Below are 27993 nucleotides of genomic sequence, written 5' to 3' on the forward strand. Positions count from 1 at the left end.
CTAGCACTTTTGTCGGTAACACTTTTGTTAGTCAGGGGGTATGAAAAAAACATCCCCCTGACCAACATAAGTTTCACCCACAAAAGCCCTGGTGTGGACAGCGCTATGCTGGCGGGAGCCGCTCTCCTGCTGACATAGCTACCGCCGCTTGTGGGGGGTTTCATTCTGCCGAGAGGAGAGAGCTTTCTCGTTGGCATAGAGAGGCGACATGGGAGACTTACAGCAGTACAGCTGTGCCTCTGTAGTGTATACATAGTCTGAGATGTGTATAGAGTGAAAACAAGTCATAGTTTAATTAATGAAGTCTAGAGATTCCAGTGATAGCAAGTAGAAGTATTGGGGAAAAATAGTTACACACAAAGTACAATCAGAGCCCTTGGTCTAGATCCTAGACATACAGAACTAGAGCCTTTCGTACGTTCTACAGCAATGCTCACACAAAGTCCTTCTAATGTTTTACAGCCAGGCTGGGCTGTGATCTTCTGTTCATGAGACAAATCACACTGCCAGCTTACCTCCACGGTGGAAGATGCAAGGTGTACCTCTTGTGACAAAGTTCCTCCTCTACCTTGGTGGGTCCTGCGCTTATTGGTGGATTTTCTTGCCTCACAGATTCACCATGTGGATTGGGAAACAGCCCAGAGATCTTCCCCTCTGGTAGAAGCCACAGTCCAGGTCAATTCCTCCTGTGTGTCTGATCAGGAGTTGGGAGGTTTGGGGGGAAGCCGGGCCCACCCTCTACTCCGGGTTCCAGCCCAGGGCCCTGTGGACTGCAGCTGTCTAGAGTGCCTCCTGGTACAGCTGCGCAACAGCTACAACTCCCTGGGCTACTTCCCCATGGCCTCCTCCCAACACCTTTATCCTCACCACAGGACCTTCCTCCTGGTGTTTGATAATGCTTGTGCTTCTCAGTCTTCCAACAATAGGTCTTCTCGCTCTCAGCTCCTTGTGCCTCTTGCTCCCAGCTCCTCGCATGCACGCCACAAACTGAAGCGAGGTCCTTTTTAAACTCAGGTGCCCTGATTAGCTAGCCTGTTTAATTGATTCTAGCAGTTTCTTAATTGGCTCCAGGTGTCTTAATTATCCTGCCTGTCTTAATTGGTTCTAGCAGGTTCCTGATTACTCTAGTGCAGGCCCTGCTCTGGTCACTCAGGGAACCGAAAACTACTCATCCAGTGACCAGTATATTTGCCCTCTACCAGACTCCTGTGTCCCACTGGTCTGGGTCAGTCACACTCTGTACAGCCAAATGTACCCCAACATGCCATTATCCTCACTCAAACAGGGTCCTGCTTTTTATTATTTCGTGTAAATTTCCTCTCTTACAGATTTCACAATCTCTTCATTAGCAGTTGGCTCAGCGTACAAACTGGGCACCTCCCCCATCTGTCTGTCTGATCCCATCTGTCTCTTGTCTTAGTCTTAGGTTGTCAGCTCCGTGGGGCAGGGACTGTGTTTTTGTTCTGTGTCTGGAGAACATCCAGCACACTGCGATGATGGTCAGTGGCTGGGGATATGAGCATTACGGTAATAGAAATAATAAATACCAATCATTGGGAGGGGGTTGGAGAGCAGAGAGGTGCAGGGTAGGTTTGGGGTGAAGAGTTCCTGTGAGCTGGGATGCCTGGGGGCATTGGGAAGGAGATGTACCATGGAGCAGGTCCTGTAGGGAGTTGTGATGCAATGGAGGGTTGGAAGAAATAAGAAGGAGCTGGTTTCAGTGGGCATGAACCATTCAGAGTACCCCAACTCACTACAATCGTAACCTGTGCAATAGGACCTCAGAGTTACAAACACCTGGGGTATGGCATTTGTTTCTAATTCTGAACAAAATGTTGTGGTTCTTCTTTCAAATGTTTACAACTAAACATTGACTTAATACAGCTTTGAAACTTTATTATGCAGAAGAAAATGCTGCTTTCAACCATCTTCATTTAAATGAAACTAGCACAGAAACACTTTCCTTTTTGTGTCAAAGCTTTTTTTAAAACTTCCCCTTTATTTTTTTAGTAATTTACATTTAGCACAGTACAGTACTGTATTTGCTTCCATTTTGGGGGCATACGGGGGGGGGTCTTTGCTGCTGCCTGATTGAGTATTTCCCATTCCAAATGACGTGTACGGTTGACCGGTCAATTCATAACTTTGTAACGCTGAGGTTGTAGTGTGTTTAAAAGGTGTCATGGAAGGCTATGGCTGCACTACGGATGATCTAAACCAACAGGAGAGAGTTCTCCCATCGACTTAATTACTCCAGGCCCCAGGAGCAGTAGTAGCTCTGTTGGCAGGAGAAGCTTTCCCACTGACACAGCGCCGGCCACACCGACACGTCACTGTAACTTACGTCGCCCAGGAAGGTGGCGTCCTCACACCCCAGAGTAACATTATTTATACCAACATAATCTGTAGTGTGTATCTAGCTTAAGATGCCAATTAGGGCTGTCAAACGATTAAAAAAATTAATCACGATTAATCAGACTCTTAAAAATAATAAAATATCATTTATTTAATATTTTTGGGATGTTTTCTACATTCTCAAATATATTGATTTCTATTACAATACAGAATACAAAGTGTACAGAGCTCACTTTATAGTTATTTCTCATTACAAATATTTGCCCTGTAAAAAACAAAAGAAATAGTATTTTTCAAGTACTGTAGTGCAATCTCTTTGTCATGGAAGTTGAACTTACAAATGTAGAATTATGTACAAAATATAACTGCATTCAAAAATAAAACAATGTAAAACTTTAGAGCCTACAAGTCCACTCAGTTCTATTTCTTGTTCAGCCACTTGCTCAGACAAACAAGTTTGTTTACATTTGCAGGAGATAATGCTGCCCGCTTCTTGTTCACAATGTCACCTGAAAGTGAGAACAGGCATTCACATGGCACTGTTGTAGCTGGCGTTGCAATGTATTTACATGCCAGATGTGCTAAAAATTCATAAGTCCTTTCATGCTTCAACCACCATTCCTGAGGACATGCGTCCATGCTGATGACAGGTTCTGCTCGATAACAATCCAATGCTGTATGGACCAATGCATGTTTATTTTCATCCTCTGGGTCAGATGCCACCAGCAGATGGTTGATTTTCTTTTTTGGTAGTTCAGGTTCTGTAGTTTCCGCATTGGAGTGTTGCTCTTTTAAGACTTCTGAAAGCATGTTCCACACCTAGTCCCTCTCAAATTTTGGAAGACACTTCAGATTCTTTAACCTTGGGTTGACTGCTTTAGCTAGCTTTAGAAATCTCACATTGGTACCTTCTTTGCATTTTGTCAAATCTGCGGCAAAAGTGTTCTTAAAACGAACAACATGTTCTGGGTCATCATCCGAGACTGCTATAACGTGAAATAGATGGCAGAATACGTGTAAAACAGCCGGAGACATACAATTCTCCACCAAGGAGTTCAGTCACAAATTTAATTAGCACGTTATTTTTTTAATGAATGTCATCAGCATGGAAGCATGTCCTCTGGAATGGTGGCTAAAGCATGAAGGGGCATACAAATGTTTAGCATATCTGGCACATAAATATCTTGCAACGCCGGCTACAAAAGTCCCATGCAAATGCCTTTTCTCACTTTCTGGTGACATTGTATATAAGTGGGCAACATTATCTCCTGTAAATGTAAACAAATTTGTTTGTCTTAGAGATTGGCTGAACAAGTAGGACTGAGTGGACTTGTAGGCTCTAAAGTTTTCTTTTGTTTATCATTTTTACAGTGCAAATATTTGTAATAAAAAATAATATAAACTGAGCAGTGTACACTTTGTATTCTGTGTTGTAATAGAAATCAATATATTTGAAAATGTAGAAAAGCATCCAAAAAGATGTAATAAATTTCAGTTGGTATTCTATTGTTTAACAGTGTGATTAAAACAGCGATTAATCGTGATTAATTTTTTTAATTTATCGTGTGAGTTAACTACGATTAATCGACAGCCCTAATACCAATAGAAGCCTAATGACATGTTCATTAATATTATTGCATGGTGTATGTATGGAGGACAAATTCAATATTATAGATGTTGCAAATGATGTTCTTAAAGAGTGTCTGCCAGCCAGGGTTGAAATTACCCCACCCTAGACAAAGGCAGGTAGTTCTGTTACCTTGAAGGTACTTTCAAGGTACATTAAGAGACAATGGGAATGCAATTTACATAAAAGAAACCATCAAACTAACAAGGTAACCACTCAGCATCATGGTGGGAGAGGATATCACAGGAACAGACCAAATTCAATTTTCGCAAACACCAGCAAGAGAATAAACCACCATGGAACTTCCTTCAGCACTAGACTCCAGGCCTTCCTCACAGCTTGAATGCCCTTTACTTTAGAGAGGAACCTTCAGAAAACTCCCTTTCAAAGATTCACTGAACTATACAAAAGAGAGGCAGAGAATCCCAAGTTATCTTCCACTTAAGAAGACAAAGGAACCAAGCCCTTTGGACTTTGGGGGAGATATTGAGTAAGGGGGTAGTCTGCCCTCTTACTGGTAAGTAGTGTGGTAAGAATCTTACCTTGAGCTAGGACTGTAGTTTTATTAGGTCCTAGTCTCCAGATAGGGTGACCAGATGTCCAGATTTTATAGGGACAGTCCTGATTTTTGGCTCTTTTTCTTATATAGGCTCCTATTACCTCCCATCCCCTGTCCCGATTTTTCACATTTGCTGTCTGATCACCCTATCTCCAGAAAGCATTTTTCACTTTCACTTATTTGTAACCATTTCTGACTTTCTCCTTTATACTTGAACTCACCTTAATGCTTTTGTTACTAAACTTGTTTTAATCTTAATCTAAACGAATCTGGTGCTGTCTTTGAATTCAAGTGCTAGCCAACTCCAGTTGAAGTGATAAGCTGGGCCATTTGAGGAGAAAACAATCCTTATTATTCCTCTGAATGATCCAGGAAAAAGTAGCCATTGCAGAGCACATGGTTTTGGGAAAATTCAGCTGTTGCTGACTCTTGCCAAGTGTATTCAAGGCTGGTAGAATCCAGAGTGTGCCTGGGGTGTAAGAAGCAGGCTGCTGGTCTCAGAGCTGCTGATCCAGGGTTACTTATCACACAGACACTCTGTGTGTCCTTGAATGCTGGCTGGGGGTATTCAGACAAGGGAGCTCCAGCAGCAGAACATTGAAAGTCACCCAGGATTACAGACGACACAACTCCTCACGGGTCTGGATTGCCCCCAGGATGTGAAAATGGCCTAGGTTGGTAGTGAAACATCTTGAGAGTCCTGCTCCCCCAACCCCATCTGCAATAGCCACAATCTCTCTTCTCTGCAGGCGCCTTGGATCTTGGGCTCCATCATGCCTGACGTCACCTGGCCTGATGCTTATTTTTCACATTCTGCTTGTCCAGAGGAATTGGAGTCTGTTGCTCCTGGATTATAGCAGCTAATTTCCCAGCATTCCCCACACCCAGGGATTTTCATACTCCCGCCCATTACACCTGACTCACTAGATTCCCTAATTCTGCAATAGGTGCTTTCCTGACATCTAACAGTGGTGAGATCCTGCATTCAGTGATATCCCTGCCCTTCCTATTCCTTACTCCACTGAACCCCACCATCCCAGGCTGACTGTTCCCAGCTTCCCTAGGACTCTCTCATTGTCTCTGGACCTCTGTCAGCAAGAAGCAGTGCCAGGGAGACTTGCCCTCTGTCTGGAATCTTCACTTTCTGAGTCAGTCATTTACCTTCTGTGTGTTTTAGGAGCCCTCTTTGATAATGTGTGTCTGGGACACAAATAAATTAATGGAGATATCCTATCTCCTGGAACTGGAAGGGACCTTGAAAGGCCATTGAGTCCAACCCCCTGCCTTCACTAGTGGGACCAAGGCTACATTACCCAGGCTACACTCTGGACTGTTGAACAGCTGTCTCCCATCAGTTCTCCAACCTGGGATGCCTTTCCACACTGCTTTGCTGTGAGAACAGCCACTCCTGGGCAGCTAGCACACGTTCTCCAGCATGTAACTCGCTCCCAGCGACACAGTATTGAGTGCTGCTACTCAACCACTCCTGAATTACACCCCGGGGAATATCGGCACATTCTCTAGTCCCAGATTTCCCCCCAGAAATGTGTCTTGCACTCTCCAGCACATTACTAAACAATACAAGGTCATACAAAGTCTGTCACTTCATCCATGGGAAATGACAGGCACCAGGCTTGTTATCCCAAGTGCAGTTTCTCACACTGTAATCCAACGATAAAGTTGTTTTATTGTTTTATCTATTAACTACAGAAAGAAAAGATTTTAAGTGACTACAAGTAATGAGGCATAAAAGTCAGAATTGCTTACAAAAGAAATAAAAGATGAAACGCAAACTAACGTCTAACTTCACAAGCTGAAACAGATTCACAGCAAATCTCTCTCTCTCTCCCCATATGCTGTGACAGGCTGAATTTCCTTTCAGCCAGGGGCCCTGCCTCCCAAAGTTCAGTTCTTCAGGAGGAGTTGATGTCATGAGCAGAGAGAAAAGGGGCAGGAGAGAGAGAGAGAATCAAGTGTTTTCCTCACCTCTTTTTATAATTCAGTCCTTTGTGCTAGAAACATCTTCAGTTCTCAGCTGAGTCATGGTGACAGGCTCCATGTGTTGTCGATGTGAGGTTCAAGTCCTCCCTGTAATGGAATGTAAATTTCTCGCTCACGCCTTCCCCCTACTGGAGAATGGCCACTTAACCAGGTGTTAGCTGTGCTGTCTTGGAGGAACTGGTCTGCGGGTGTTCCCCAGAATTCTAACATTTTTTCTGTAACATCATGCAGTAAAATCTTATATCTTTTGTGACGGGGTCAGGCCAGCCGGTGACAGGAGAGTGGTGGAAGGCAGGTATATTAGCCCCAGGATAAGCAGGTTCCTTTTCCCCTGGTAACTGAACAGGGGTTACTCCAGGTTAATTAAGACACCTGGGGCCAATCAACTGGCCTGCCAAAACCTGTTAAGAGCCTCCCCTCCTGCCAGATAGGCGGGCACAATAGGAGCTGTGGGAGGCAGGCATGCTCCTGGAGACCTGGGTGGTGCAGATGCTGACAAGCACCAGGAGGGAAACCCCACAGGTGCAAAGGCAAAGGGCAGGGCAAATAGCCCTTCTGGGTCCTGGAGGTTTGAGGGACGAGAACCCACCAGAGGGAAGAGACTGAACTGGGTATCTGGCCTGTCCCCACCATGCCCGGAGGGGCTACCAGACATTAAGAGGCTCCCCTCCCCCTTCCCCTGTCAAGAAGGCCGTGAGGAACCCTGCTCAGGCAAGGCATGGACAGTAAACCAAAGGGCGTGGGTGTAACAATCATCAACGACTTAGATATTGGCATAGAAAGTACGCTTATTAAGTTTGCGGATGATACCAAACTGGGAGGGATTGCAAGTACTTTGGAGGACAGGGTCATAATTCAAAATGATCTGGACAAATTGGAGAAATGGTCTGAGTTAAACAGGATGAAGTTTAACAAAGACAAATGCAAAGTGCTCCACTTAGGAAGGAAAAATCAATTTCACACATACAGAATGGGAAAAGACTGTCTAGGAAGGAGTACGGCAGAAAGGGATCTAGGGGTTATAGTGGACCACAAGCTAAATATGAGTCAACAGTGTGATGCTGTTGCAAAAAAAGCAAACATGATTCTGGGATGCATTAACAGGTGTGTTGTGAGCAAGACACGAGAAGTCATTCTTCCGCTCTACTCTGCTCTGGTTAGGCCTCAGCTGGAGTATTGTGTCCAGTTCTGGGCGCTGCATTTTAAAAAAGATGTGGAGAAATTGGAAAGGGTCCAAAGAAGAGCAACAAGAATGATTAAAGGTCTTGAGAACATGACCTATGAAGGAAGGCTGAAAGAACTGGGTTTGTTTAGTTTGGAAAAAAGACTGAGAGGGGACATGATAGCAGTTTTCAGGTATCTAAAAGGGTGTCATAAGGAGGAGGGAGAGAACTTGTTCACCTTAGCCTCTAAGGATAGAACCAGAAACAATGGGTTTAAACTGCAGCAAGGGAGGTCTAGGTTGGACATTAGGAAAAAGTTCCTAACTGTCAGGGTGGTTAAACACTGGAACAAATTGCCTAGGGAGGTTGTGGAATCTCCGTCTCTGGAGATATTTAAGAGTAGGTTAGATAAATGTCTATCAGGGATGGTCTAGACAGTATTTGGTCCTGCCATGCGGGCAGGGGACTGGACTCGATGACCTCTCGAGGTCCCTTCCAGTCCTATAATCTATGAATCTATGAATCTATGAACAATGCCGTCTTTGGCGGGACACTACTGAGAGTATCAATTCAGGACAAATTGCTTAGAGCAGGGCAGTTACAGCCCAAGACTGGGGGTCTAAGGCACACCAAACCACCCAAACAGAGAACTTCGGTTTTACCCCACAGGCTAACCAGAAGTCATACAACAATTCCCTTAGATACTCCTGTTCCCTTGTATACCCACCAGCGCCACTCCTTATGGGGATGAATGGTTATGAAAACCAATACCCCAGTAAAAGAAAAAAGGTTCTCTCAATCCCAAAGGACCAAGCCCCAGCCCCAGGTCAATATACCAATCAGATCTTGCCCACAAATCACGCTGTTGCCAATCCTTTAGAATCTAAAATCTAAAGGTTTATTCATAAAAAGGAAGTAATATAGATGAGTTAAAATTGGTTAAATGGAATCAAATACATACAATTGCAAAGTTCTTAGTTCAGGCTTGTTTCAGGCTTGATGGGATTACTGTTGATTTAAACCAATCAAGTCTCTGGAGTACAAACATCCCAGCTTGGATGGGTCATTCAGTCCTATGTTCAGAGCTTCAGTTTCAAACACAGTTCCTCCAGAGGTCAGAAGCAGGACTGAAGACAAAATGGAGGGGTTTCCAGGGCCTTTTATATCCTCTGCCATGTGGAAGGACCCCTTTGTTCTTACTGTGGAAAATCACAGCAGCAAGATGGAGTTTGGGGTCACATGGGCAAGTCACATGTCCATGCATGACTCAGTTTGCAGGCAGCAGCCATTGCTCACATGCTACTTTGAACGTTCCCAGGAAGGCTCCTCAGATGTGGATTGGAGTCTCCCAAGGTCCACTGTCCGTTAAGTGTTTCTTTACTGGGCACTTAATCTGAAGAATTCCTTTCTCAAGAAGCTGACCAAAAGCTTCACTAATGCTACTTAAAAACAAACACATTGAGATACAAGTACATAGCCAATATTTATAACTTCAAATACAAAAACAATGCACATGGACAGATAGCATAATCATAACCAGCAAATTATAACCTTTTCATAGACACCTTACTTGACCATCTTTGTACAAGATTTGGTGCAACTATAGGACCTTGGTTGCAACAATAATCTATATGGTCACAGTTCATGTCAATAACGTCACAGTGGGGAAATCCTGAGGGGAAGAGGAATACCCCACCCCGCCACTAAGAGGAAGCATGGAACCCAGTGAGGCGGAGGAGCTCTGTCACACTTCATATATGCAGTGTTTCTATTTTAAATACACAGTTTGACAAGACAATAATGTTCAGCATATTATGAGTTTCCAGATGATACTCAACAAGGCAGACTTTGTACAAAATATATCATAGTTTTGCAAAAGAGTGAACACACGGTTACAGACTGTCACAGTGTCTGTGTGTGTTCCCAGCAGATGTGTGATTACAATTCCTCATGAGCAGAGCGTTCTGCACCTTTGAGGACCTGGGGAGCTGGCCCTGGGATTTCACTGGTTTACTAAGGACTGGGTTTTAAATTAATAATTATTTTTCATGACAAAGTCTTATAAATTCACCTGATCTCCTTGTTTTCTTTCATCTGAACAGGGTTTCCAGTTTCCAAACCTGATGTCATCTCCCAGCTGGAACAAGGGGAAGAGCCGTGGGTCCCAGACCTCCAGGATTCAGAGGAAAAAGAGATCCTGAGAAGTCCCTGCACAGGTGAGAAACATTAAACCAACTCAGAATCTGTAAGTGCCTGAGCAAAAAATCTGGGGATGCCCTACCAAGACCTTGGGAGCTCTCCGTTCAGGATTGTCCCCAGCAGGTGTCGTATTGTCTGGGCAGATACAGCTCAGGGCTTCCTACAGATCCTAACTGACACCTGGCAGTAGCTTCCTCCCTTACGCCTGAATATTTGGATGGGATGTGAAGGAAGAGTTAGGGGAATTCAGTTCCTGTTTTTGACATCTCTCCAGCACTTATTTTGGCTTGGTCTTCCCTTGTCCAGCCCAGTTTCAGGTTTCTCTCTCTGTCCCAGCAGGTGATGCGATGTTGAGTGAGAATGAGGAGCAGAAGTCCCAGCAGGAAGATCCTGAGCAAGTGGAATCACACAGAGCATTATCGCAAAGATCCAAAGAGAAAGTGCCCACGATTCATGAGCAGGGAAAAGTCTTTGAGATTCAGCGCAGTCCAGAGAGTGAGCAAGGAAACCAACCAGGGGAGAAAATGGGAAAAGTAATTTACTCTTGGGGAACTCACAAGGACCACAAAGAAACCACAGCCCAGCAGAAAATCCTCAGAGGAAAGAGAAAATATACATGCAGTGAGTGTAGGGCAAACTTCAGTTACTGCTCCGCCCTTATTGCACATCAGAGAATCCACACAGGAGAGAAACTCTATGAATGCAGTGAGTGCAGGAAAACCTTCACTCTCAGCTCATATCTTACTACACATGAGCGAATGCACAGGGGGGAGAGGCCCTTTCAGTGCTCTCAATGTGGGAAAAGCTTCACTAGGAGCTCATCCCTTATTAGACATGAGAGAATCCACACGGGGGAGAGACCCTATAAATGCTGTGAGTGCGGGAAAAGCTTCACTTCCAGCTCAAACCTTATTCAACATCAGAGAATGCACACAGGGGAGAGGCCCTATGAATGCTGTGAGTGCGGGAAAGCCTTCACTTGCAGCTCCGAGCTCACTAGACATGAGAGAATCCACACAGGAGAGAGACCCTATGAATGCAGTGAATGTAGGAAAACCTTCACTCTCAGGTCAGATCTTACTACCCATGAGAGAATCCACACAGGGGAGAGGCCCTTTCAATGCTCTCAGTGCGGGAAAACCTTCACTAGGAGCTCAGACCTTACTAGACATGAGAGAATCCACACGGGCGAGAGACCCTATGAATGCTGTGAGTGTGGGAAAAGCTTCATTTCCAGTTCAAAACTTATTCAACATGAGAGAATCCACACACGGGAAAGTCCCCATACATGCGGTGAATGCGGGAAAGCCTTCAGTTGCAGTTCAAAGCTCACTAGACATGAGAGAATGCACAGGGGGGAGAGACCTTATGAATGCTGTGAGTGCGGGAAAACCTTCACACACAGCTCAGATCTTACTACCCATGAGAGAATCCACACAGGGGAGAGGCCCTTTGAATGCTCTCAGTGTGGGAAACGCTTCACCAGGAGCTCAGACGTCACTAGACATGAGAGAATCCACACAGGAGAGAGACCCTATGAATGCAGTGAGTGCGGGAAAAGCTTTGTTTCCACCTCAAACCTTACTAAACATCAGCGAATCCACACCGGAGAGCGCCCCTTTACATTCCATGAGTGCGGGAAAGCCTTCAATTGCGGCTCACAGCTCACTAGACATGAGAGAATCCACATGGGAGAGAGACCCTTTGAATGCTGAGAGTGTGAGAAAACCTTCACTCTCAGCTCAGATCTTACTAGATATTGGAGAATCCACACGACAGAGATCCTATGAATGTGAATTCAGGAAAACCTTCAATCAAAGCTCATACCTCAGTACTACGGCTATCCATTAATTATAGTTAACTCACGCGATTAACTCAAAAAGTTAATCACGATTACAAATATTAGTCGTTATTATTCACAGTTTTAATCACACTGTTAATAGAATACCAATTGACATTTATTAAATCTTTGTGGATGTCTTTCTATATTTTGAAATATATTGATTTCAACTACAACACAGAATACAAAGTGTACAGTGCTCAGTTTATATTATTTTTCTTAGATATCTGCACTGTAAAAATGATAAAGAAAACAGTATTTTTCAGTTCCTCTAATACAAGTAATGTAGTACAATCACTATCATGAAAGTGCAACTTACAAATGTAGATTTTTTTTGTTACATATCTGCACTCAAAAACAAAACAGTGTAAAACTTTACAGTCTACAAGTCCACTCAGTCCTACTTCTTGTTCAGCCAATCGCTGAGATAAACAAGTTTGTTTACATTTACAGGCGATAATGCTGTTTGCTTCTTATTTGCAGTGTCAACTGAATGTGAGAACAGGTGTTCATATGGCACTTTTGTAGCCGGCATTGCAAGCTATTTACATGCCAGATACGCTAAACATAGAATCATAGAATATCAGAGTTGGAAGGGACCTCAAGAGGTCATCTAGTCCAACCCCCTGCTCAAAGCAGGACCAATTCCCAGCTAAATCATCCCAGCCAGGGCTTTGTCAAGCCGGGCCTTAAAAACCTCCAAGGAAAGAGACTCCACCACCTCCCTAGGTAACGCATTCCAGTGTTTCACCACCCTCCTAGTGAAATAGTTTTTCCTGATATCCATCCTGGACCTCCCCTACTGCAACTTGAGACCATTGCTCCTTGTTCTGTCATCTGCCACCACTGAGAACAGCCGAGCTCCATCCTCTTTGGAACCCCCCTTCAGGTAGTTGAAGGCTGCTATCAAATCCCCCCTCATTCTTCTCTTCTGGAGACTAAACAATCCCAGTTCCCTTAGCTCTCCTCATAAGTCATGTGCTCCAGACCCCTAATCATTTTTGTTGCCCTCCGCTGGACTCTTTCCAATTTTTCCACATCCTTCTTGTAGTGTGGGGCCCAAAACTGGACACAGTATTCCAGATGAGGCCTCACCAATGTCGAATAAAGGGGAACGATCATGTTCCTCGAACTGCTGGCAATGCCCCTACTTATACAGCCCAAAATGCCATTAGCCTTCTTGGCAACAAGAGCACACTGTTGACTCATATCCAGCTTCTCGTCCACTGTGACCCCTAGGTCCTTTTCTGCAGAACTGCTACCTAGCCATTCGGTCCCTAGTCTGTAGCAGTGCATGGGATTCTTCCGTCCTAAGTGCAGGACTCTGCACTTGTCCTTGTTGAACCTCATCAGGTTTTTTTCGGCCCAATCCTCTAATTTGTCTAGGTCCCTCTGTATCCGATCCCTACCCTCTAGTGTATCTACCACGCCTCCTAGTTTAGTGTCATCTGCAAACTTGCTGAGAGTGCAGTCCACACCATCCTCCAGATCATTAATAAAGATATTAAACAAAACCGGCCCCAGGACCGACCCTTGTGGCACTCCCCTCATCCACAGAGTGAGTTATCTCCTCATAGAAGGCAATTAGGTTAGTCAGGCACGACTTCCCCTTCGTGAATCCATGTTGACTGTTCCTGATCACTTTCCTCTCCTCTAAATGTTTCATAATTGATTCCTTGAGGACCTGCTCCATGATTTTTCCAGGGACTGAGGTGAGGCTGACTGGCCTGTAGTTCCCCGGATCCTCCTTCTTCCCTTTTTTAAAGATGGGCACTACATTAGCCTTTTTCCAGTCATCTGGGACCTCCCCCAATCACCATGAGTTTTCAAAAATAATGGCTAATGGCTCTGCAATCTCACCCGCCAACTCCTTTAGCACCCTCGGATGCAGCGCATCCGACCCCATGGACTTGTGCACGTCCAGTTTTTCTAAATAGTCCCGAACCACTTTTTTCTCCACAGAGGGTTGGTCACCTTCTCCCCATGCTGTACTGCCCAGTGCAGCAATCTGGGAGCTGACCTTGTGCGTGAAGACAGAGGCAAAAAAATCATTGAATACATTAGCTTTTTCCACATCCTCGGTCACTAGGTTGCCTCCCTCATTCAGTAAGGGGCCCACACTTTCCTTGATTTTCTTCTTGTTGCTATCATACCTGAAGAAACCCTTCTTGTTACTCTTAACATCTCTTGCTAACTGCAACTCCAAGTGTGATTTGGCCTTCCTGATTTCACTCCTGCACGCCTGAGCAATATTTTTATACTCCTCCCTGGTCATTTGTCCAATCTTCCACTTCTTGTAAGCTTCTTTTTTGCATTTAAGATCAGCAAGGATTTCACTGTTTAGCCAAGCTGGTCGCCTGCCATATTTACTATTCTTTCTACACATTGGGATGGTTTGTTCCTGCAACCTCAATAAGGATTCTTTAAAATACAGCCAGCTCTCCTGGACCCCTTTGCCCTTCATGTTATTCTCCCAGGGGATCCTGCCCATCTGTTCCCTGAGGGAGTCAGTCTGCTTTTCTGAAGTCCAGGGTCCGTATTCTGCTGCTCTCCTTTCTTCCTTGTGTCAGGATCCTGAACTCGACCATCTCATGGTCACTGCCTCCCAGGTTCCCATCCACTTTTGCTTCCCCTACTAGTTCTTCCCTGTTTGTGAGTAGCAGGTCAAGAAAAGCTTTGCCCCTAGTTGGTTCCTCCAGCACTTGCACCAGGAAATTGTCCCCTACACTTTCCAAAAATTTCCTGGATTGCCTGTGCACCGCTGTATTGCTCTCCCAGCAGATATCAGGGTGATTAAAGTCTCCCATGAGAACCAGGGCCTGCGATCTAGCAACTTCTGCTAGTTGCCAGAAGAAAGCCTCGTCCACCTCATCCCCCTGGTCTGGTGGTCTATAGCAGATTCCAACCACGACATCACCCTTGTTGCTCCCACTTCTCAACTTTATCCAGAGACTCTCAGGTTTTTCTGCAGTTTCATACCGGAGCTCTGAGCAGTCATACTCCTCTCTTACATACAACGCAACTCCCCCACCTTTTCTGCCCTGCCTGTCATTCCTGAACAGTTTATATCCATCCGTGACAGTACTCCAGTCATGTGAGTTATCCCACCAAGTCTCTGTTATTCCAATCACATCATAGTTCCCTGACTGTGCCAGGACTTCCAGTTCTCCCTTCTTGTTTCCCAGGCTTCTCGCATTTGTGTATAGGCACTTAAGATAACTCATCGATCGTCCCTCTTTCTCAGCATGAGACAGGAGTTCTCCCCTCTTGCGCTCTCCTGCTTGCGCTTCCTCCCAGGATCCCATTTCCCCACTTACCTCAGGGCTTTGGTCTCCTTCCCCCGGTGAACCTAGTTTAAAGCCCTCCTCACTAGGTTAGCCAGCCTGCTGGCGAAGATGCTCTTCCCTCTCTTTGTTAGGTGGAGCCCGTCTCTGCCTAGCACTCCTCCTTCTTGGAACACCATCCCATGGTCGAAGAATCCAAAGCCTTATCTCCGACACCACCTGCGTAGCCATTCGTTGACTTCTACGATTCGACGGTCTCTACCCCGGCCTTTTCCTTGCACAGGGAGGATGGACGAGAACACCACTTGCGCCTCAAACTCCTTTATCCTTCTTCCCAGAGCCACGTAGTCTGCAGTGATCCGCTCAAGGTCATTCTTGGCAGTATCATTGGTGCCCACGTGGAGAAGCAGGAAGGGGTAGCGATCCGAGGGCTTGATGAGTCTCGGCAGTCTCTCCGTCACATCGTGTATCCTAGCTCCTGGCAAGCAGCAGACCTCTCGGTTTTCCCGGTCGGGGCGGCAGATAGATGACTCAGTCCCCCTGAGGAGGGAGTCCCCGACCACCACCACCCTCCTCCTCCTCCTCTTGGGAGTGGTGGTCGTGGAACCCCCATCCCTAGGACAGTGCATCTTTTGCCTTCCAATCGGTGGAGTCTCCTTCTGCTCCCTTCCCTCAGATGGGTCATCTAGTCCACTCTCCGCATTAGTACCTGTAGAGAGAACATGGAAACGATTGCTCACCTGTATCTCCATTGCTGGTGCATGGACGCTCCTCTTTCTCCTTCTGGAGGTCACATGCTGCCAAACCTCTTCACAATCCTTCTGTCCCTGCTGCGCCTGCTCTGAATCTTCAGAACATTGTGGTCGTAGAAGCATCTCCTGACGTCTGTCCAGGAAATCTTCATTTTCCCTTATGCAACGCAGAGTCGACACTCGTTTCTCCAGCCCTCGAACCTTCTCTTCCAACATGGAGACCAGCTTGCACTTTGTACAGACAAAGTCGCTTCTGTCCTGTGGAAGAAAGACAAACATGGCACAACCTGTGCAGGTTACAACAGCTGATCGCTCACCTTCCATATCACCGTCCTCTTAAGAGCTTCCTCAACTGTTGCAGGAACTACTCAGAGAAACCTGCAGATGAAAGCCTCAGTGCGCTCTCCCTAGGCGAACTCCCAGGCAAACTCCCGCTGTTAGCCTCTGCTGTTCGCCGCACATTTGTGTGCCCTTTCACACTTTGACCACCATTCCCGAGGACATGCTTCCAGGGCCGGCTTTAGGCCGATTCAGCCGATTCGGCTGAATTGGGCCCCGCGCCAAGAGGGCCCCGCGCTGCAGCTGTTCACCCCGCCCACTTCCCCCTCCTCCCCTGCCCTGCACGCCCCGCCCCCTCCCCTGCTTCCCGCGAATCAGAGATTCGCGGGAAGTCTGAGACTAAGCAGCAGGGGCGGGCCGGCCGGCAGCACGATGTAAGCTGGGGTGGGGGCGGGAGAAGGGCTCCGGGGAGGCGCGGCCCGTTCCCGCAGGCCCCAGCACGGCCCCCGTGGCCCGGCTCCGGCCTGGTCCCCGCGGCTCGGGCCCCCCCATCCCCCCCGCGGCGCGGCTCGGGTCCCCCCCCGGCCCCCCTGCGGCGCGGCTCGGCTGGGCTCGGGGCCCCCCCGGCAGCTCGGCTGGGCTCGGGGCCCCCCCGGCGGCGTGGCGCGGCTCGGCTCGGGGCCCCCCCGGCCCGGCGCGGCTCGGCTGGGCTCGGGGCCCCCCCGGCCCCCCTGCGGCGCGGCTCGGGGCCCCCCCGGCCCCCCTGCGGCGCGGCTGGGCTCGGGGCCCCCCCGGCCCCCCTGTGGCGTGGCGCGGCTCGGCTGGGCTCGGGGCCCCCCCGGGCCCCCAGCGGCGCGGCTCGGCTGGGCTCGGGGCCCCCCCGGCCCGGCGTGGCTCGGCTGGGCTCGGGGCCCCCCCGGCCCCCCTGCAGCGCGGCGCGGCTGGGCTCGGGGCCCCCCCGGCCCCCCTGCGGCGCGGCTCGGCTCGGGGCCCCCCCGGCCCCCCTGCGGCGCGGCTCGGCTCGGGGCCCCCCCGGCGGCGCGGCTCGGGGCCCCCCCCGGCGGCACGGCTCGGCTCGGGGCCCCCCCCCGGCCCCCCTGCGGCTCGGGTCGGCCCCCCCCGGCGGCGCGGCTCGGCTTGGGGCCCCCCCGGCCCCCCCCGGCGGCGCGGTGTGGCTCGGGTCCTGGGGGCGGGGCTTGCAGCAAGCCCCGCCCCCAGGAATCGGGCCCCGCTCTTGCTAAAGCCGGCCCTGCATGCTTCCATGCTGCTGATGCACGTTAAAAATTGCGTCACAAATTTAATTAGTGCATTTTTTTTTAATGAGCGTCATCAGCATGGAAGCATGTCCTCTGGAATGACACTATGGGGTCATGACATTGGTCACATTACACTATGGCAGGCCTGCACAACTTGTAGTGTCGAGGGCCATATTACTCCAAAGAAAACAGCTAAGGGCCAAACTCCCCCAGCCCTGCTGAAACACCCCTCCCCCCAGCACCGCCCGCCCGCCCCACGGAAACAGCCCCCCCCAGCACCGCCCAGCCCCCCCCCGAAATATCCCCCCAGCACCGCCCACCCCATAGAAACAAACCCTCCTTTCCCAGCGCCGCTCCGCCAAAACAGCAGTATTGAATCTTGGTAATATGTTATAGCGGGTCCCTAAGGTAGTATAAGGTAAAAGAAAAATGTCTTTTTGCTAGAAGTAGAATAAGATCTTCCCCACACTTTGTAATCAATTGCCCTGTTGAATGAATGAGGTGTGAATGAGGAAGACGTGGAAGGCAGGCATCTCCAGACAGCTGCAACCCTTGGAGAGGGGTTGGGAGCCAGATCAGATCAGTAGAACAGGTCAGCCACCAACTCGCCAATCGCCTCCTCAGCCCCCATCCCCCACCACTGGCTCACCTGCCCCGCCCGCCACTGCCTGACCGTTCACCTCCTCAACCACTGGCTTACCTGCCCGCCCGCCTCCTCAGACCCCCTCCTTGGCTCACCTACTCACCCCCCGCCACTGCCCGCCCGCTTGCCTACTCAGCCCCCCTCTCTCACCCGCTGCTTGCCTACTCACCCCCCATGGGCCACACAGTGAGCCCACCTACTCACCCCCCATGGGCCGCACAGTGAGCCCACCTACTCACCCCCCAAGGGCTGCACAGTGAGTGTTGTGCATGTTGTGCAGGCCTGCACTATGGGGTCATGTGACCAGATCACCTGGTACTGGACTCCATCTTGGAATAACAATGTTTTCCCACTGAAAGGTGTGGGCACCAAGCTTGGAGACAAATGATTCCCGCCATATGCAAAAGATATTTAAGGCAGGAGCGTGACATCATCTCCCTATCGCAAAGAGACTCTCAGAAATACCTAAGGAAAAAAGACTGAACTGGGGGAGAAGTGCTGGACCCAGGCTAGAGGGGTTTCTAGTCTGTGAAAGGAATACCTGGGGTTCTTAAGTTGCAAGCCAGGGCAGCTGGCCCCTTAAGAATCACTGAAACCAGCTTAAATCATCTAGGGTGAGAATTTGCTACTCATATCCAATCACTTTAGTATATTAAGTTTAAATTCTGTTTTTATTTGCTAGGTCATCTGCTTTGATCCATTTGCTATCTCTTATAACCACTTAAAATCTATCTTGTATAGTTAATAAACTTGTTTTTGTTTTGTCTAAAACCAGTGCGTGGAAGTCATAACTTGGGGCAGAAAGCTGTTGTATATTCCCTTTCCGCATTGAGGGAGGAGGCGAATTTCATGAGCTTACACTGTACAGTTCTCTGTGCAGCGCAAGGCGGTATAATTTTGGGTTTACCCTCCAGGGGGTGGTGCCTTAGGAAATGGGAGGTGTCTTAGCTGTGCCTTCCCAGGCAGGGACCGGTTAAAGAACCCGTGTGTACGTAGCTGCAACTGGGTGTGTCCCTACCTGTATGAGCGCTGGTGGAAGTGCATTGTGAAGCCTGGAGGGGTTGGGAGCTAGTCACAGCAGTACAGCGTGAGTGGAAACCCAGGCTGCTGGGCCAGGGGGTCTCAGTGGTGACCCAGTTCCAGGCGGCATCCCAGAGGGGAACCCATCACAGTGGCGCAATTGAGCAGGATCATATGCTCAGCATGTTGCTCTGAGATGGGGTCTCCAAACAAGGGCCAGATTAGATTTTTGAAGGGGCTTCGCGGGCCGAAGCAACTGTGAAAGAATGAAATGTATGCAAATATATGCAAAATCATTAAAAAATAACAACACTACTGTGTCAGTGTTGCATTAAATTCTAAATCAGGTATAAAAGTTAATTGATGCAGGTACTGTGAAATCACACACAATATTTGTCAATACATTAAAAATCATTTCCCTTTTTTTTTTTTTTTTTTTTTAAAACTCACACATTTGTCTCATACAAATACTGTTTGGTTCTATTAGTGCTGTAGTTAAAATTTAACCATTATGAAATTGTTAATTTCCATCTTCTTTACTCCATTTATTGGAGATGTAATTAAGCATCTGGCTTCTATTTTTACTCTTAGGCAGGGGTCCGTGCCTGCTCGGCTGCAGCAGCAACTCTCCCCTAAGTTGGCTCCCCTTTTGTGGGGACACTGGCTCCCGGGGGCACTCACCCCGCCACACAGCTCAGCTGAGCTACCACCCCCCCCGCGTGAGCCGGCAGCCCCTCCCCCTGCCTGCTCGGCGTGCCTACTCAGCTGTTCGCTTCTCCCCTGTTGGTTGGAGGGCCGGACAAATGCAAGCCCCGGGCTGGATTCGGCCCGCGGGCGTAGTTTGGAGACCCCTGCTCTGAGACACTGGTGGTGATTTTATGTGAGTTTTAAATGTAGTGGCTGAAGATCAGTCAAAGAAGTTACCAGTTATTTTCTGTTTGCTTATTTTGGGCAAGGGAAGTCGGGAGAGAAAAACAGGAAAATGCATGAATGTGAAACTACTAAGAAGCTGGAGCTGTGTAGATTGCAGGCAGAAGAGAAGGGAAAAGAACACAAGACATATGGCATTACAGCGACTGCAGATTGAAGCAGAGAATGCCAGACAAGAAGCTGCGCACCAAAGGGTCCTGGAACTCCAAGGTAAAGAAATGGAGGGGAAGGAACAAGAAAGGAAACACAAACTAGACTTGATATAGAGGTGGAACCAGAACCCCGCCTCCCACTTCAGGGAGTCCAACCTCCAAAAATCAGTGCTGAGTAAATCAGGTTTGAAAGGATCAGAGGAGACTGTGATGGGAGAATCTCTTGTCCTAATTCTGAGTCATCAGATGTAACCGGCTCTGGAATTTCACTTGACACTTTCGTTTTCATGTAGTCTACCTCTCTGCGATGTGGGTTTCTCTCTTTCTCAAAGGCTGTTTCGTCACCCAATTGGAGATCTGTTTATTTGGACAGGCTGGAGCTCAGATTTATTGGAGACGTTGAGACAAATGACCATTTGCTAAAGTCATTACTTCTCACTTAGCTTTGCTTTTTCCCCACCCCTCCATGATGACATGGAGAAAGTTCACGTGCAGTTCTGTCAACAGGAGAGAACTCTCCAATTTACTGGACATGCTAATGTAACCCTTCTGCCCATCTAAGTTGGCAGCAACAAGGGCCGGGTTCTGTATCTAGGGGTTCCGTTTCAATAACGTAATGCAAAACCGGCTCGAGCCCCCACCCAGTGACCTGGGACAATTACATACCACCCCCTGGGTGTCTCTAAGAGTCAATACTTCCCCTCTCGCAAGCACGGAGTCTGAGTGTAACAGAAAATGTTTAATAACATGAGGTAAACGACATCAGCATTAAATTGGAAAAAACACCACAAACAGGATTCATAACACAAACCATGAGCAAAAAACCCACCCCAGCAAGTTGGGCTGTGTCCTTTCCCTTTGGGTTGTTGAGACCAACAATCCAAGGATCACCAAAGTCCCAAAAGTCCAACAACCCCCCAAAGTCTCTGTCCCTGGTCAGTGCAGCCCCAGAGTTCGGGAGGGGGGTGGGGGGGGCACGCAGGGTGTTAAGGGGCACCTTACGTGATCCGAGGCCGACTGGGTTCCGCTGCAGCCTTCACCACGAGCCGCTCCACTCCACCAGCTGTCCCCGTGAGCTGCTCCCGCTGTCCCACGAACTGCTCTGGCAGCTGCTCCACTCTGCTCACCGACCTGTGAGCCGCTCAGCTCTGCTCCACTTCAGCCGTCCCTTGGGCCGCTCCCACAAGGCTCCACTCTGCTAGCTGCTCCGCCAGCCGCTAAGCAATATAGCTTCAGGCTCCCCCACTAGTTAACACAGCCTCAGTGATCTCAGCTCTTAATAACTTTAGCTCTTTTGTGATTTCGGCTCTTAGCAATTTTAGCTCATAGTAGGGGAGCCCCAGTGCTAGTGCACCATTGGCCCAAAGTGAATTCAGCTCAGCAGTCTGTAACTAGACTTCTAATGGAATCAAAGTTAGCTCTGATATTCAACAGTGGAGAGAGGAGGTAGTGCAATTGGTGTTTCAACCCCTCAGACAGGGGGCCCATACTATCAGGTGCAAATACCTGTCCCCATCCCCTCTCTCCATTCACTGGATTTTGTAACCCATGCCCCTTGTCAAGCAAGTGCTACTTAGGTAATGGTGAAGGACTCACTCAGTCCTTCTGTCATACAACAGTTTCACTGCCCTTGATTCACAGAATCAGGGTAACAAAACTTTATTCTTCCTGCCCCAATAACAGAGAAGACTGGGGATCCCACCCCATCCAAAGTAACGACTATCAGTTGCTGTTGTTTCATGCCAGGCGGGTGGGTGTGTCTATGCAAACAAGATAAGCCCCTGGAGTTCTTTTCCACACTCACCATAATTCACCACCAGATGTCAGGGTAGAGCTCATCCTGACTCTGCTTACACTAACAAAGAAGAAGCAGTGATTTCCAATCTCCACTCGGAAATGGTGAACACCACCAGACCCAAACTGTGCAACTAACTGAAGGAAGTGCAGATGATCACAGTGGAGTTCAATTGTTTAAGTCCATGGTTCTCAAACTTCATTGCACCGTGACGCCCGTCTGACAACAAAAATTACTACACGACCCCTGCCCCCCTCCGCGGAAGCCGAAGTCAGAGGGCGTCAGCCCCAAGCAGCAGGGCAGTAGCCTGAGCTCCGCCCTGCAGGGGAGATGAAGCTGCAGCCCGAGTCCTCCCGGGGGGGCTGAAGCCCTCAAGCTTTGGCTTCAACCCCAGGTAGCAGGGTTTGGGCTTCAGTCCAGGGTCTAATGCCAGCCCTGGTGATCCCCTTAAAATGGGTTGAGAACTGCTGGTTTAGTCAATATTGTCTCATGATCTGGAGAGAGAATTCCACAGTAAGTGACTTGGAACTAGGCAAAATGCCCCTGTATTTGGTTCCCAAAGCATTTGAAACCCAGGCCCTAGGGAAGGTGTCTCCTAGCTAATCCTATGTTATGGGAAATGCTGCCCTTCACGATGCAGATGTGGAGGAAATAGAAGTGGGGTTTTGTTGTTGTTGTTGTTGAATTTACCCTTTGTAGGTGCTACGAACGGGTATAAAATGAAATCAGTGTGGAAAATGAAATTGCTGCAGAAAAATAGCTACTTTTGACTAGAAACTCCACCTCTGGTAACCTACAGAGATTTCAGGTCCAGGCCTGTATCTAGTTCCTAGCCTAGACCCGTGCCACCAAATGAAAGGAAAACTGGGCATGTTTGGGGAAGCCGTTCTGCACTAGCACGGCTGAGATTTTGAGTGGTTTGGGAAAGAGTTTTACTTCAGAGAAGTGTACATTTACTCTACTCTAAGCAAGGCCAAGGATTGGGAAAGAAGTGGGTTAGAAATAGTACACACCCAGTTCTTGGCTTTCACCCCAGTAAAGGACGCTAAGGTGACCAATGGCCCAAGGAAAATTATAGTACACGACTCCCTAGTTTAATGTCACTGATTACAGTTGCAGAAGATGCCATGGGAACAATCATCCTTCATTCTTCGGAGCCAAAGTTTCATGAGGCAACGAGAGAGAGAGATTCCTTCAGGGGATATTCCTTCCCCGTGAATCCCAAACTGGCTGGCGGATAGTTAACAAGGACTACCATGCTGTGGTAATGATGGTAACCAATGAGGGAATAAACATGTCAGGCTCCAATTGCAGACTGCGGGATACACAAATGTTAGAGTTCTGATTCTATGAGTTTGCGTCTTAGGGCTCGTCTTCATTTAAAATACTGCATCAGCACAGCTGCACCAGTGGTACTGAGCTGCTCTAGCGCTCGAATGAAGAAGCTCTAAGGAAAAGGGAGAGAGGTCTCCAGTGAGCTTAGATAATCCACCTCCCCAGGAGGCGGTAGCTTTGTCAGCAGGAGAAGCTCTCCCGCTGATATGGCCCTGTGTACGGCGGGGGAGGGGTAATACTCTGTACCTCAAAGCACCCTGGAATCCCCATATTCACCACTGTCATATAATGGACATATTTTGTACAATGCAGGCCTTGTGAAGTAGCATTTTAAGTCTTGGTCTGTTGAACCTTAATACCTTGTTGAATTGTAGGTACAATTCTTGTATGTGAAGTTGTGAAGTACTGCTCTATGTATTACTGAAATACATTGTGAGGTTGGGAAATACCCAGAGCCAGCCTTTCCATTGCAACAAGGGACAAGCTATCGCCGGCCAGACTGGCGTTGATGGCTTATCAAGAAAAATCCACTCTCCCAGAGGCTCCTTAGAGAGGGCACATACGTAATGGGGACAGCCTAACCAATGTCACAGCAAGGCTCTTTCTACCAGCTGGAAGTATAAAAAAGGGAAAATGACATCATTACTTGGCTTCTTCCCCCCATCCCCTCTCACCACCTGGAAGATTGTGTGGAGGACAAAGACTTTGAACTAGAGAGATTGGTCCCAGGCTGGAAGGGAGTTCAGGCTGAGTATTGAGAACTGTGAGCTGCCTGTAACGTCCATTAGGGTGAGAGACTGTTTGATTCAAAACTTGCTTAGTCTGTTAACGTTCGAATTTAGACGGTATTTCTATTTTTATTTGGTAGGTAACCAATTTTTCTCTCTATTCTTGCTACTTATAGTCACTTCAAATCTGTCTGTAGTTCATAAATCTGTTTTATATTTTACCTAAACCAGTGTGGTTTTGGTTGAAGTGCTTGGGGAATCTCTGCTGAGGTTACATAGTCTGGTGCATGGCCACGTTCCTTTGAAGAAATGGCAAATTCATGAACTTGCACTGTCCAAGGGAGTCTTGAGTATGTTTCTGGGGTATAAGGCTGGGGACTGGGGTGATTGGCTGATGCCTCTTTGTATTTTTCATGAGTGGCTCGGGGAGCATTCATGCAATTATCTGGGTGCGGGGCTCCACGTGCCAATGGCTGAGTGATCACAGCGCCTGATGAGGTTTGCTGCTTGTCATTGCCTTAGTTTTGTGAGAGACAACCCAGGCAGGAGAGTTAAGGAGGCACAGTGGTCCCACAGTGCCAGGTTGTACTGTCACACCCCAATGGCCCCCTTCTTCAGGGAGCTCGTGGGGAAGGCAGATCAGCATTGTATGTGGCTAATGCTGTTGCAAGCATCGCAGGGCATTTTGGGGAGGGTCAAAGGTGTATGAGTGGAGAGTGGAAGTTTCCTTTCCAGAGGCTGAGGGGGGGGAGAAAGAAGAATGTGTTAACTCAACACTGTAGCTAGCGTGAGGACAGTGAGAGCAACAGCAGAGGCCAACAGAAGGGAAAACAGTCTCCGGAGCCGGAATGTTTTTGTTACCCGAAATTGGGCCAGCTAGTAAGCTTAGGGGGGACTAATGACCCGCTAGAGTTTGGCAGAAAGCAGCACGTTTATTATACTGAGCTAAGCTCAAAAAAAGGGGAGGCGTCACACACACACTCGCATACTCACGCTCCCAGGACAGGCACGGCACTGGAGATGTCAAGATCCTTTAAGGTAAGTGTCCCACAGCGCAGCAATGGACGGTGCAATGAAGGTAAGTCTTCCCGAGGCACGATGGAATGCAACGTGGCGAACCACTGGTCCGGCGGTCTGGGCGAAGGGCCTTTATTGGAGGTACAGGCTTGTGAGTGCACTCCTGTGCACATGGCCCCTTCCCCTTGTAAGGACCTGCTCCTCATGGCCTGCGACTAGAGATGACTTGGCTGCATCTGGTTGGTCACACGCCACCTCGGCCAGTGTCCATGCATTGGGTGTCTGAGTGCTGCCTAATCTGAGTCCCAGACATCTTGTGTATCTAGGAGCTCTTCTGATCTTCCAGCTGTTCAACCAGCCCCTTCATCCCACAAGCATTCCAGGAGGGTGGGGGAGGGGGAAACCACTTCACAGGTATTCAGAGAGGGAGAGGAGACAAAAGGGTGGGGGGAGTGTAACAGACCTTTTGAGCATATAGGTTACACATAGGATACAGATCACTGGTGCTCCTACAACAGTTTTGGGAAACAGAGAAGGCCACAGCAAGCCGGCTTGGACTGGCACAAAGAGCACCACAAACAAAGGTCCCTGAAGGAGACACCCCCCAAAGGAACCCAGTACTTAAAACCCTCCTGAGAGCTGGAGCAAATCAGAGAGCACAGCGGATTCTTGGACGGCCTGGACGCAGGACAGCACTCCTGTCCACCCCACCCCCCTTCTTCGTCTTACGTTACACCGAGGACTGGCCAGCTTTGGGTCGGGCGTATGTGAGTATGAAAGTGGGCTGGGGCTTGGGGCACTAACACTTTTCTTCCTTCCCTTGAGTGACGTGGAAGCATTTCCAGCACTCGCCGTGCTGTTATTTTATTATTTTACCAATAAAGCTTTAAAATTTAGACACTTTGTGTGCCTCGTCATCTCCTGCCAAAAAGATCCTGTGGCCACAGCCTGATCAACTGTGGTCCCAGGCAGATTGGTAACGAAAATCTGTCACAGTTTTGGTGGAGAATTGCAGAGGGGGAGCCCTGCGGCGCGCACCAACTGTTCTGCCATTGGTATTTCACGTTTGCTCTGCATGGCACTGTTGGTATTGCGTGTTGAGGATTTTATAATAAAGGTGGTGCCCACCCTCAGCCGTAGTAGAACTGAGAACCGGAAAGAGGTTTAGCGTTCCTCTCTCCACCCCGGTCGGTAGGGGAAGGGTGCAGGTGGGTTGGATCTGTCTACTGAGTATAAAAAGCAGAAGGGCAAAACCCTAGGGGCAGCTGTGGGATTAATTTGGACTGCAGCAGCCATGTGGTATCAAATGCTGTTGGGACAGACAGAGGAGTTGAGGAGAAGGGAGGAGATGTGTGCCCGACAGCTGGTGGAAATTAAACAACTGAAAGCGCAGATCACTAACCAGGTGGCAACCCAGGCCTATGTCCAGGACAAGTCGCAGACCTTGAGACAGGACTTCCAGGCGGAAAAGGCAGAATGCACCCACCTGGAAGCACTGGTTAAGCAGGTACCAGTCCTTCAGGGACTTGTCAAAGACTTGACCATCAGTGCCCATCATACACCGCAATGGCAGTGTGCTCGCCATGAAAAGGAACTGGAACAGTTAAAACATCGATTGGCCCTGTGTTCGGGGGACGATTCGGGTGACCCTTGTTTAATCTCTCCCTTTTGTGAGGATCCTCAATTTTGGGCGGAAACTTGGGGTACGTCTACACTACGAAATTAGTTCGAATTTATAGAAGCCGGTTTTATTGAAATCGGTTGTATACAGCCGATTGTGTGTGTCCACACAATAAAATGCTCTAGGTGCTCTAGTCGGCGGACCGCGTCCACAGTACAAGGCTAGCGTCGACTTCCAGAGCATTGCACTATGGGTAGCTATCCCACAGCTATCCCACAGTTCCCGCAGTCTCCGCCGCCCCTTTGAATTCTGGGTTGAGATCCCAATGCCCGGATGATGCAAAACAGTGTAGCGGGCGGTTCTGGGTACATGTCGTCAGGCCCCTCCCTCCCCCGTCACAGCAACGGCAGACAATAGATTCGCGCCTCTTTACCTGGGTTACCTGAGTTACCTGTGCAGACAACATGGAGCCCGCTCAGCTGAGCTCACCGTCACCATATGTCCTCTGGGTGTCGGCAGACGTGGGACTGCATTGCTGCACAGCAGCAGCTGCTAACTGCCTTTTGGCGGTAGACGGTGCAGTAGACTGGTAGCCTTCATCGGCGATCTGGGTGCTGGCAGCCGTGGGGCTTGCCTTTTGGCAGTAAATGGTGTATTACGACTATTAGCCGTCCTATTACAAGTCGGGTCATCGCACGTTAGCAGAGTCTTCCCCGAGCAGCCGATTGTGCAATAGGCCTGAAGACCATCGTCATACGCCGCCCCGTATTTGCTGCCAAGCACCCAGAAAGATGCCGAGGGCTATCAGTCACGCTGCACCGTCGTCTTAAGATGTAAAAAATAGATTTGCTCTGTATTCATTTGCTTCCCCCTCCCTCCGTCAAATCAACGGCCTGCTAAGCCCAGGGTTTTCAGTTTAATCTTTGGGGGGAACATTCTGTGTGACAGTTGTTTGTGTTTCTCCCTGATGCACAGCCACCGTTCTTGATTTTAATTCCCTGTGCCTGTACGCCATGTCGTCACTCGGCCCCCCTCCCTCCTTCCCCTAGTCCGTCAGATACTACGTTTGCGCCACAGCTCAGAGAGCCGAGAAGCGGTTCGTGCCTTTTCTTTGAATTCTGGGTTGAGATTCCAATGCCCGGATGATGCAAAACAGTGTCGCGGGCGGTTCTGGGTACATGTCGTCAGGCCCCTCCCCCCTCGTCACAGCAACGCAGACAATAGATTCGCGCCTTTTTACCTGGGTTACCTGTGCAGACAACATATCACGGCAAGCATGGAGCCCGCTCAGCTCAGCTGAGCTCACCGTCACCATATGTCCTCTGGGTGCTGGCAGACGTGGGACTGCATTGCTACACAGCAGCAGCTGCTAACTGCCTTTTGGCGGTAGACGGTGTAGCATGAGTGATAGCCATGGGGCTGGCAGCCGTAGGGCTG

The 27993-nt window shown here is 48.7% G+C and overlaps 1 protein-coding gene and 1 pseudogene across 3 annotated transcripts in view; both read left to right on the forward strand.

Moving 5' to 3' along the window:
* Nucleotides 1-27993, forward strand: part of LOC101935438 (zinc finger protein 436-like) — a 321486-nt gene that overhangs the window by 10906 nt on the left and 282587 nt on the right. The window lies entirely within an intron of this gene.
* LOC101940806 (zinc finger protein 883-like) lies at nt 515-13236 on the forward strand (annotated as a pseudogene).

The sequence above is a fragment of the Chrysemys picta genome, chromosome 16, assembly GCF_011386835.1.
Source record: "Chrysemys picta bellii isolate R12L10 chromosome 16, ASM1138683v2, whole genome shotgun sequence".
Taxonomy (NCBI): domain Eukaryota; kingdom Metazoa; phylum Chordata; order Testudines; family Emydidae; genus Chrysemys; species Chrysemys picta.